The 11738-nt window shown below is 46.2% G+C and overlaps 1 long non-coding RNA gene across 1 annotated transcript in view; it reads right to left on the bottom strand.

Moving 5' to 3' along the window:
* LOC309644425 overlaps nucleotides 1-6482 on the bottom strand; it is a 55127-nt gene extending 48645 nt beyond the window's left edge. Inside the window, exon 1 of the long non-coding RNA XR_014254419.1 lies at nucleotides 6370-6482. This is a non-coding gene — a long non-coding RNA (uncharacterized lncRNA). The remainder of the gene's footprint in view (nucleotides 1-6369) is intronic.
* Nucleotides 6483-11738: the final 5256 nt, after the last annotated feature.

Below are 11738 nucleotides of genomic sequence, written 5' to 3' on the forward strand. Positions count from 1 at the left end.
GGAGAAGGTTGCTTCCAGCCTAGAGAACAATGTCTGAACCATACCACTTGGCTCTTCTGCCCATCTGTGCCCAAGATGGGAGCACAGGCAGTTAATACAGAAGAGTGGAAAACTGCTCAGTCCTTACAGCCATCATTAACTGTCTGATTTTGGGTTTCTCAGGAAGGGTCGATAGTAGAGGTGTCCTGAGAGCAAGAACCTTAAGATAATGCTGTTCCTCAAACGTAGTGAGAATTTCTCAACCTCCCTGAGTTTTTCATGACCCTCTTGTTCTTACAGAAAATTTCCAAAATCCATCTCTACTTGGAACTCTAAATTCTCTGCAGCATTCTCTTCCTGTGGTGAGCAATGCAACTTCCCTAACACGAAGTGTCTGCAACTTCTCCAGAGTCTCTGCCCCTGCCGTCAGTTCGGCATCGGCTACCGGTACCTCTTTCCAGACACTCATGGGTAGTGCCTACCTTTACCAACATTCCAGCACGACTATGTTATCTGGAGTTACTGACCACAGCCAGATCTCCACTTCAGCTCCTTCCTATCCAGGTGTTCTTGAGTGGGACATCACAGGAAGCACTGAAAAGAATTCCTCTTCACTCGGAGACTTTACTCTGGCACTCACTGACCGGCACCCAGCTGCTTCCTCCATGTTTATGGCAGCCCAGTATGATAAAACTTCAGACGCCAATAACATGGTCCCTCTATATCCATCACTTTCTGCCAGGCTTGCTCAGGGAGCACCATCTCAGATTCCAAATCAGGGGCATAGCCGCCTGTCACTTCCCTACCAGGAAGGAAGCCAGGTATATTACTATAACCAAGGCACACTGGGGTCTTCACTGTATGGAGAACTTGGCTCCTGCCCGCAATCCTATGGCTCCGCGTCATACACAGGAAGTAGGGCCTCTGCGCAACCAGAAATGGGAATGGGACTGAAGGAGATTCAGCCCACAAATATCCGACCACCAGCTTCCACCTCTGCAATCTGCCACCCTGTGTCTGCTCAACGCATCACAGAAACAAGTTTTCAAGGTGAGTATACAAACGGCAGAGAAAGCTGAAGAATGAGGTCGGCATTCACAAATGGGGTCAAATCGACAGCTGGGAAGGGGTGTAGAGACAGGTAGAATTTAGATCCTGAGCCTTTAGTAACCACTACCTTCGCTCAGTGCCCTCTGTTTTTAGACTCTATGTAAGAACACCTAGGGCTTCCCTGGTGGCGCCGTGGTTAAGAATCCACCTGCCAATGCAATGCGGGGGACACGGGTTCGAGCCCTGGTCTGGGAAGATCCCACATGCCGTGGAGCAACTAAGCCCATGTGCCACAACGACTGAGCCTGCATTCTAGAGCCCGTGAGCCGCAACTACCGAAGCCCACGCGCCTAGAGCGCATGCTCCGCAACAAGAGAAGCCCGCACAGCGCAACCAAGAGTAGACCCCGCTAGCCGCAACTAGAGAAAGCCCGTGCACAGCAATGAAGACCCTGTGCAGCCAAAAAAATAAATACGTAGAATAAATAAGTTCAAACAATCAATCAATAAATAAACGTAAATTAAAAAAAAACAAAAAAACAAAAAAACAAAAAGAACACCTAATGCAGGTGGGAAGGTGGCAGGGACACTGTAAAGGTCATCTATGCTACATGTACAAGAACCCCGAGAGCACACCAATAGGTACCACATTTTTCACTGCTGTAGCCGAGCATTCCCCCTGTACTACCACACTGTATCACTCCCTTCCCTCGTCTACTGCTACAGTCTCTTTGGAAGGTGTCTCAGAACTCTTGTTATGAGAGTGCCAGTTGAAGTGTCCTCACTTCCGTCATTTATACCAGGATTTAAGACCTTGTGGTCCGAGATCCTGTCCAGAGAGCAAGCAGGCTAAGACTCTGTCTTTGTTTCTGTATTTCATCAGAAAGGGCTCTACCCCCTCTCCTAGTTCATGGTGTGAAGTGTTCTTAGCCTCTCGGGAAAGTGGGGAGAATTGAAAGGACTCTATATGAGAATGCTAGGCTTTGTAAAACATTTCAGTTGTTTAAAAAGAAGACTCATTTTGTATTGGACTTACAACAGTCCTATGAGATACAAAGAGAGCCAAGGATCAGTGACATGAAATGATCACCAGTTAAGCATTACAACAGTCACCGCTTACCTCGTAGCATAGGGCACTGTCCATGATCCTTAAGAAGAGTTAGTAGAAATGCCTTGCCCATCTTGCCCCTGAACCCCTTGAAAGGTACACGACTGCTGTGTTGGTGTTTAGGGGGAGCATCTCATTTACCAGGGACTGACTTCTCCCTTGATCCCTTTGTAGTGATGGAGCCTTCCCTGGTGATGAAAAATTCCCTGGGATTGCAACCTCCAAGCCAGACGTTTTGTGTGACACAAACTCAAGAACTCCCCAAGTCCTGCAGTAGCAGAAACAGTCACATACTTGAGAGTAACCCACCATCTGAACTTGGGGACATTTCAGTGACAGCTCCAGTCCAGAGTGCCAGGCGTCTCCTGGCCCTGCCTCCAGCTCCAAGCCAGGGACAAACAGAGAGTAAGAACGTGGAGGATATCAAAACCAAGCTGTCAAAGCCTCTGGAGGCCTACCAGATCCCAATAGAAAACCAAGATCCTCCACTACTCCCTTTGGGAATCCCTGATATTCCCCAGCCGCTGGCCTGCACCGATCCCCTCAGCCAAGAGGAGCAGCCTGGTTCTGAAAATGCTGATCTGGGAGAGAACAGCCTGAGTCGTCAGGACCTAGGGACACTTGAAAATGGGACTGAACCTAGCAGTGGTCTTGCAGACATTACTACACTGGCGGAGGATATTCACCTTCCCCAGCTCTTTAATTCTTGGAAAGATCTTGATCGATCCCAAGGTCCCAACGTGATCAAAGCTGAAGACACCAGAGCCATTAAGGTGAATCAGGTGCAGGAAAAGCCAAGTGTCGTAAAGGTTCCCTCTGATCAACCCAGGAAGAACAAACAGAAAGCCTCTGAGCCTATCGGTGGTGCTCCCAAGGCCAAAATCCAGCCAAAGGATCCAGAGTGCCTGTTAGGGGGAGAAGCGGTTATATGCACTGCTGCAGTCAGTGACAGGGCTCCTGCGAACACGGCCAAGCACTCTCAAGGCAAACCTCAGAAAGCTGCATCCGGAAAGATCAGCAAAACTGAGAGCCATGGGCAGGAAAAGACCAAAAGGACCAGAGGAAGAAACAAGGCTGAAGAGAACAAGCAGTCAGGGAACAAAGTCAAGGCAGAAGACAAGCCAGCAATCCCCAACACGAAGCGAAAGGAACACCAAACTGAGCTTCGCCAAGAGAGCTTTCAAAAGCCTCGAACCTCCCTTGGCGTGCGCATGCTGGAGTCTGTGAAGGTTCTTCATGCGCTGGGGAAGAAGAATGAGACGAAAACTGGGCTCTCTTCCTGTCGGCTCTTGGGAAATTCAAGCAACCCCAAAGACCCCCAGCCACCCCCAGCGATCCAGCCACGGCGGCATACCCCACGTGAGGGTAAGAGGCCTGAGAAAACGCAAGTCCAAGCCCAGAAACCAGACAGCAGTGCTGAAACAGAGTGTCCATCTCCATCCCAGTGTGAGCGGCCTCCTCCTGGGAAGGTCAAGTTGATACCTCTGCCTTTTTCTGCCTGGGACAAGCCTCAAGCTCGACCCGCTCCTCGGAGGCCACAGTCTCTGGCCTCACATCGGCCTGCTGTGGCTTACCGTGCCCAGCCTGGTTCTACTGACTCAGCTCAACCTGCTGCAGTCAATTCATCCCAGCCAGCTCCTGCCTCTTTGCCAGGTCCCGCCAAACCAGCTCAGCCAACTGTGGCCAACCCAACCCAACCGGCTTGGACCAACCATACCCAGCCTCGTGTCCCTCAGCCTGCTGCTCCTAGGCCTGCACCCTACAAAACTTCATCTGGCGCTTCTCTCCAGCGCGAGCCTGTTCCCCCTGCTGTGACTAAGCGCCAGTCCCCACCCAAGCTCCAAACCCAACTTCTACTCCAAGACTTCAGCAAGCAACGAGTTCCATGGAGGGAACCCAACGTGCCTGAGCCAGTCATGTCAAAGCCCATCAAACAAGAGCAGAGGCCAGAGCGAGAGGCCATGAAGAGGCGGGCTCAACAACAACGGGAGAATGCTGCCAGATACACCTCTTCGGGGAAGCTGCAATTTTTCACCGAGAGGGACAAAGAAATGGAAATTGCTGACTACTACGGATACGTCAGGTGACAGCTGCTAGGATTCTTGCTGCCACCTTGGCTACCAGCGGTTCTTCCATACATAGGTAAGATAGGTATAGAACCGAATAAGTAAATGGAATAGAATTAATAGATGAGTAATAAACCTTTCGAATTTTGAGATGCTGCTAACTGGGGCGTGAGAAAGGAAGGCCTGAAAGTTGGATGGGAGAATGAAGGAAAGGGGTAAAAACTGAGGAAAGAGGAAGGAACTTGGCCCAGGGCTAGGAAGGCCAAAAGAGACGTATGGATTTAGGAAAGGAAGCAGGAGTGAGGATGAAATGGCAGAAGTAAAAAGCAGGGTCAGGGGTCTGGGTTGAAAGAACACAATTGGAGTAGAGTTGAAGGTGACAGGAGATGAGTCTAGGTTTACTAGGAGAAATAGAAACAAAGTCTCTCGGGGAGGTTGGCCTTAAGTCTCACAACCACCAGATAGGTATTTCAGAAAACAAGAGGTTCACGACACATCTCTGAAAGGTTTGAGTTGCCTTATTCAGGTGTGATTATAGTGGGGGAATAGGCAAATCTACCAGAGAAGTAGCTAGGGCTCAGAGTCCTCCTAGGGGCAGCTGACGACAGGGCCAGAGCCAAGGGAACTGCTGCATCAGGAGGCCCACGAACAAATCAGGGGCATAGCCGCCTGTCACTTCCCTACCAGGAAGGAAGCCAGGTATATTACTATAACCAAGGCACACTGGGGTCTTCACTGTATGGAGAACTTGGCTCCTGCCCGCAATCCTATGGCTCCGCGTCATACACAGGAAGTAGGGCCTCTGCGCAACCAGAAATGGGAATGGGACTGAAGGAGATTCAGCCCGCAAATATCCGACCACCAGCTTCCACCTCTGCAATCTGCCACCCTGTGTCTGCTCAACGCATCACAGAAACAAGTTTTCAAGGTGAGTATACAAACGGCAGAGCAAGTTGAAGAATGAGGTCGGCATTCACAAACGGGGTCAAATCGACAGCTGGGAAGGGGTGTAGAGACAGGTAGAATTTAGATCCTGAGCCTTTAATAATCACTACCTTCTCTCAGTGCTCTCTGTTTTTAGACTCTATGTAAGAACAGCTAGGGCTTCCCTGGTGGCGCCTGCCAATGCAGGGGACACGGCTTCGAGCCCCGGTCTGCGAAGATCCCACATGCCGTGCTGCAACTAAGCGCATGTGCCACAACGACTGAGCCTGCATTCCAGAGCCCGTGAGCCGCAACTACCGAAGCCCACGCGCCTACAGCCCATGCTCCGCAACAAGAGAGGCCACCGCGATGAGAAGCCCGCACACCGCAACCAAGAGTAGACCCCGCTAGCCGCAACTAGAGAAAGCCCGTGCACAGCAATGAGGACCCAGTGCAGCCAAAAAAATAAATACGTAGAATAAATAAGTTCAATCAATCAATCAATCAATAAACGTAAATTAAAAACAAACAAACAAACAAAAAAACAGAACACCTAATGCAGGTGGGAAGGTGGGAGGGACACTGTAAAGGTCATCTATGCTACATGTACAAGAACCCCGAGAGCACACCAATAGGTACCACATTTTTCACTGCTGTAGCCGAGCATTCCCCCTGTACTACCACACTGTAGCACTCCCTTCCCTCGTCTACCGCTACAGTCTCTTTGGAAGGTGTTTCAGAACTCTTGTTATGAGAGTGCCAGTTGAACTGTCCTCACTTCCGTCATTTATACCAGGATTTAAGACCTTGTGGTCCGAGATCCTGTCCAGAGAGCAAGCAGGCTAAGACTCTGTCTTTGTTTCTATATTTCATCAGAAAGGGCTCTACCCCCTCTCCTAGTTCATGGTGTGAAGTGTTCTTAGCCTCTCGGGAAAGTGGGGAGAATTCAAAGGACTCTCTATGAGAATGCTAGGCTTTGTAAAACATTTCAGTTTTTTAAAAAGAAGACTCATTTTGTATTGGACTTACAACAGTCCTATGAGATACAAAGAGAGCCAAGGATCAGTGACATGAAATGATCACCAGTAAGAATTACAACAGTCACCGCTTACCTCGTAGCATAGGGCACACTGTCCATGATCCTTAAGAAGAGTTAGTAGAAATGCCTTGCCCATCTTGCCCCTGAACCCCTTGAAAGGTACACGACTGCTGTGTTGGTGTTTAGGGGGAGCATCTCACTTACCCGGGACTGACTTCTCCCTTGATTCCTCTGTAGTGATGGAGACTTCCCCGCTGATGAAAAATTCCCTGGGATTGCAACCTCCAAGCCAGACCGCTTTCCTATGGAATGACAGAGAACTTCAGAGAACTTGTCAAGATGAAACACCAGTCAGTCTGCGGGAGAAAGGGAAGAAGAGAACGATGGAAATCGTTTCTGGGAAACTATTTTTACATTATGTTTTGTTTGTTCCTGGTAAATAAACTGAAATCTTCTTAACATTCAAACAAAATCTAAACCACTAAATTCAACAACACAGGAGTATAACTTTTGAAAAAAATTTCTTTGGCTGCGCAGCATGTGGGATCTTAGCTCCCCAACCAGGGATTGAACCCACGCCTGCTGCATTGGAAGCGCAGAGTCTTCACCACTGGACCACCAGGGAAGTCCCAGGAATAGAACTTTTAAAGGAGAAGGTATAAACCCCTGGGTTATATGAACTGGAGATTTTTAGTAAGAAGTCAATAGATCTTTTGTTAGGCACATTTTATGTTAGGCTGTCTCCCTGCACAGGACGCAGGCGCCTTGAAAATGGAAATCACATCCCTCTATAGTACGTCCCTCTTCTTTCTGCTTTGCAGTTTGCTGCTCCACTTGTTCAACCCCACCTAGTAATAACCTATACTTCCCTTGTTCCTGTTTTCCCATCTGGAAAACAGACAAAAGGCAACCAAACAACGCAAAGGTCTCAACAAATAAGGGATACCCAAAACCAGAGATGGCCAGAACTTCTGTATCCCTCATGAAACCTAGCCCGGTGTTCAATACTTAGGTATCATTAATACATGCGTGTTGACTGAAACAGTTGAAACGCAATTCTTCCACTTCCCAGTTTAGTTTTAGTCCTCATACAAAACCTGATCATCAAATTCCTTAATGCTAGGAATCACAGTGAAAAATAATTTCTCAACTGACTTCTGTCAGATGAGTGAGAACTAAGGTTAATTCAGTGTATCTGAAGCATAGAAAGTGAGGGCAAACGTGGCACAAGATGGGGCTAGAGAAGCAGAGAGGATTCTAGAGCACGCAGAGTCTTAAAGGCCACCAGTGTGTTTTCTATTCTCAAAACAATGTTTGTGAGCGATGTTTATGAGCAATGTTCCAACTTGCTTTGAAGCTTTCTTGTGTGAAGAATGGATTGGAGGGAAACAAGATATATGGACACTAGTTAGGACCTAATCGCAACAGACAGGCAAGTTCAGTATTAGGATGTTGAGGGAGAGCTGACAGATTCCAAAGAAATTCAGGAGATAAACTGAAGCGGGCTTCATGGGGTATGAGATGGAGGAAAGGAAGGTCTTAGGGAATTAAAGGGTTTACTGCACACATGAGCAGAGTCTCAAAATTAATCATTTGAACGTACAGAGGGGGATCGATCTCCCAAATGACACCGGTTAGGAAGCAACGGTACGCCCTGTAGAATTCCTAGAGACAGCACAAATCAACTGTTTCGATGGAAAATTCGGCGGGACCCTTGATTTCCATGGGAATATAGAGAAAAGAGACACTGATCTGGCTTGCAGGTATTTAGGAAGTTGTTAGCCTGACATCACATACTAGTCTCATGTAAGTAGGCCGTCTGAAGTATGAAGCTTAGGGGAAAAACCTTGAAGAAAACTTAAAAGCTTAAGCCACACCTCTATACTACACCACCTTTCACAGTTTCTTCTCAGATAAGCAGCATCCCCATCAGTGAAGAAACTCACATCCCATAATAGGAACAACAGGCCTAAAAATTAAATGTGTGTCTTTGGAGGTCCCATCTATGCGATATCTTCCTGGTACCAGAAAAGTCCCCAGGAAGATCGATCTTTGCACCCCTGAAAGCTTACCACCAAGGAAAATGACTAGGTCCATAGATTTCCTCCCTCAAACCAGCCTACCTCACACATAAATCACTAGCAACTCAGCCCTTAACTCACATTATCACAGTCACAAGAGTGGTTAGGGAGAAAAGCACTAACCAGGGGAACTAACACAGAGGCAATCCAGGCCAAGCTGGGCTGGTGGCAGATATCTGCTCCTTACGCTCGGGTGCATAATGCGACTCACCACAATGCCTTTTTCACAGACCCTTTTTAAAGTTTCTCCACAAAATCCAACAGCTCAAGTTAGCTCATGACGCTTCAAGGTAAACAATCGTCAAGAGAAAAACATGCAATATGTCTTACAATGTTGGATTCCTTACAAATAGGACAAGGAAATAACCATGTAGACAAAACCAGAGCATTTGAAAACATCTGCGTTCTACAAACATACCAGTGAATGCTATAAATAAGGTAATATGACATAAAACAAAATGAAAACTAGATGTGAGACTGTTCTCTTCAGTGTACAGACTTCATGGCAGTTGCTGCACGATCTAGCTACTTATATCTACAACTCTCTGTTCTGTTAATACAAAATGAGGCCCAAGTGTGTCAACTTGTTTCCCACAGAAACCAAAAAACCTACATGCATCTCTTTTCTCCGGTGCCCTTTCACCTTACCTGCTCCCAGTTCTCCACCAATGTCCTCCTCTTTCTCTAATTATTCTCCTCTTCATTGTGCTTGGCCTTGCACCCAAGCATGCAAGACAGAGAGTCCTAGAGGTCCGAGATTCTAGAGGGGCTGTTTGCAAGGGGGAGGAGATTACGGTAACTGCCACACTGTATATACTTCTGTGCAAAGAAAGAGGGACAGTGTTCAGAATGTCTCTCACATATAAAAAGAGCTGGATGGCAGGATACCTGTGTGGCCCAAGGAACTAGAGCTAGCAAATCATGGGCAAAACAATTGCAACCAAAGGCTGGAAGAGGAAAGGTCTGCAACCAGCTCTGTCTCCTGGCTCTCTGGTATTTGCTGCCAATGGGCAGAGTCTATTTCGTGAAGCATCAAGCACTGAAAAGAAGACTCCTGCTGCTGGAAGTTGACAGGAAGGAACATCCAATGCAAGATCAAGGCTTGTCCTAGAAGCAATGCCCATAATGGAAGAAAAAAAAAAAAAAAAAAGAAAGCGGAAGAGAAATGTTAAGTCGCAAGTCCAACCTGGCCCCCAGCCTAGCCCAGCCCAAGGAAGGTAGGAGTCAAGGAGAAGAAACTAAAAGAGAAGAGCCTTGGACCACAACATTCTCCACAGGGTACACTCAACAAACTTCACCCTGCTCTTTAACCAAGTTACAACTGTAATAGTTCAAACTACATGGCTCTTTCCTTCCTAAGGATACTAGTTAAATAAGATCTATATAGCTCTAAGTATATGATACATAAAATAGAATACTCTGTAGAATATAAGTAACTGTTAGTTAATTATATTAATGAACGTCTGTAAGAAATGTTGCAATGATTTCCCTAATGGAAGAGCCTGGGGGAGGTAAATCTGTCTTCTAGGATTTCCTCCCCAGAGCTCAGAAATTGAGGGGTTGTTTTAGCTCTCCTACGCTCTCTTCACCCAAGCCCGCCCTCCTGTTGGGGATCGGACCTCCCTATTGGCTAGCTCATACCTTTCAACTGCCTGCTTTGTGACATCACTCTCCTACCAAACCTACTACCACTTGGTAGAGGTCTTGGGGTTTCCGTGGAGCCGTTTGGACCAGTAACCAGTGACCTTTGTACTGGACACGTGCGCCGTTCAGCTGCAGCCACTCAGACATCCTCTAGTGTTGTCTCCTCATCCCTTGTACCTGCAGTTGATGTCTCCTCTTCTCTGACCATGTCAGGTAAGAAAAGAAACTTTGGAAAGTTTTGCGTTCGATTTCTTGTGCCCCTAAATTGAGGAGGAGATTCAAAATAGCGTGGAGTAATGAGGGAAAGTATTGAACTACAAGTCTGGAGACCTAATTTCAGTTTTGACTTTGACGTTTACTGTCTGTGTGACTTTGGACAAATCACTGACTGCCTCACAAAGCCTGCTGCTTTCCTTATCTGTTACGTTAGGATACCACATTGGGTTGATCACTCTGATCCCCTTCTTTTCCAATATTGAGCCTTAAAGGGTACCCATGTAGAAAATGAAATCAGAGACTTCTCAAAAGAGTGTTTCAACAGAAACATAGAAAAGCCAGGTGACACAGAAAACTAGCGATATATACCAAGATGTTTCATCTCCAATGGTCTCCCTCCACTAGTATTTCGACTAGTTGAAAAGAGAGAATAGGGAGAGAGGATGGAGAGTACTGGGCTATATAGGGAGGCACAGAGTCAAACGTAAGCAAGTTTAGGATTGTTTTCATTAGCACAGGCCAACAGGAACCAAGAGATGGGAAAAAAATATAAGAATGAAGAGGGAAAGCATAGAGGAGCTCTCAAGAAAGAGGCAGTTTGCCATGGAATGTTGATGGGAGCCAAAGATTTTAAATTAAAGCAGAAACAGCACAGAGGGAAATCTGCTCAGAGCAGGGCAAAACAAAGCTGATGGTAGCAAATCCTTACATTAACAGACTAAGAAGGAAAGTAAGGCCAGAACAGGGGATCACCAGGAAAGGCAGCCTATCAGAAAAGTCATACTCCGTTTTCTTTCTTTTATTGCCTCTCTGAATACAGCTGGCACTTGACAGTTTGGAATAGAAACATTTTAGAAGTATGTTTTAGAAATGATGCTTCCTAGAAACCAGAAACCAAAGTGGTTATCTAGGGGGCTGCTTTTCAGTGTTCTATTCTTTCTAATTTTTAAACTAGGTAGACATTTGACCAATTAAACATTTTAAATGATATCTTCTACATTGAATCAGAAGGACTATTTCCTTTGTGTGATATGTAGCTTCTAAGGCAAGGTTGCTTTTCATTTTTACAGTTATTTCCTTCCTAACACAGAGAGCACATTGATCAACAGCCATCGTTCGCTTGTAGATCTTAGCTACCGGAGAAGAAAAAGAAAAAGTCAAGCCCCACATCTCTAATTCCCCATTTAGGGAATTCCCTGGCGGTCCAGCGCTTTAGGACTCGGTGCTTTGACGGCCAGGGCCACGCGGCGCGGCAAAAGAAAAAAAGAAAACACAAACATCCACATTTATCTAAAACAATATTGTGGAGTCCTTTGGATTTTCTTACATTTGAAAATCTTTTTTAATTGGATTCTAGGGATGATGGTTTTTTGAGGTCTTGGGATGTCATCTTCTTGGATGTGGAAGATGATTCTAAGTTCTAGGATAAATACAAAAACCTTCTTGATACTTTTTAAGCTTCCTTTCTGCTTATTATATGAGTTATATTCATGGACAGATATATTTCTCCTAGGCTTAATACCTGTTACTTGCTGGGTAAAAATATGAATGAGCACAATAATGAAACTCTTTTACACTTACTATTTTGCTGTCTGCTTTGTACCGGTTTTCATTGAAATACTTGTCTATATA

Source organism: Balaenoptera physalus (genome assembly GCF_965194825.1).
Source record: "Balaenoptera physalus genome assembly, contig: SUPER_15_unloc_3, whole genome shotgun sequence".
Classification (NCBI taxonomy): domain Eukaryota; kingdom Metazoa; phylum Chordata; class Mammalia; order Artiodactyla; family Balaenopteridae; genus Balaenoptera; species Balaenoptera physalus.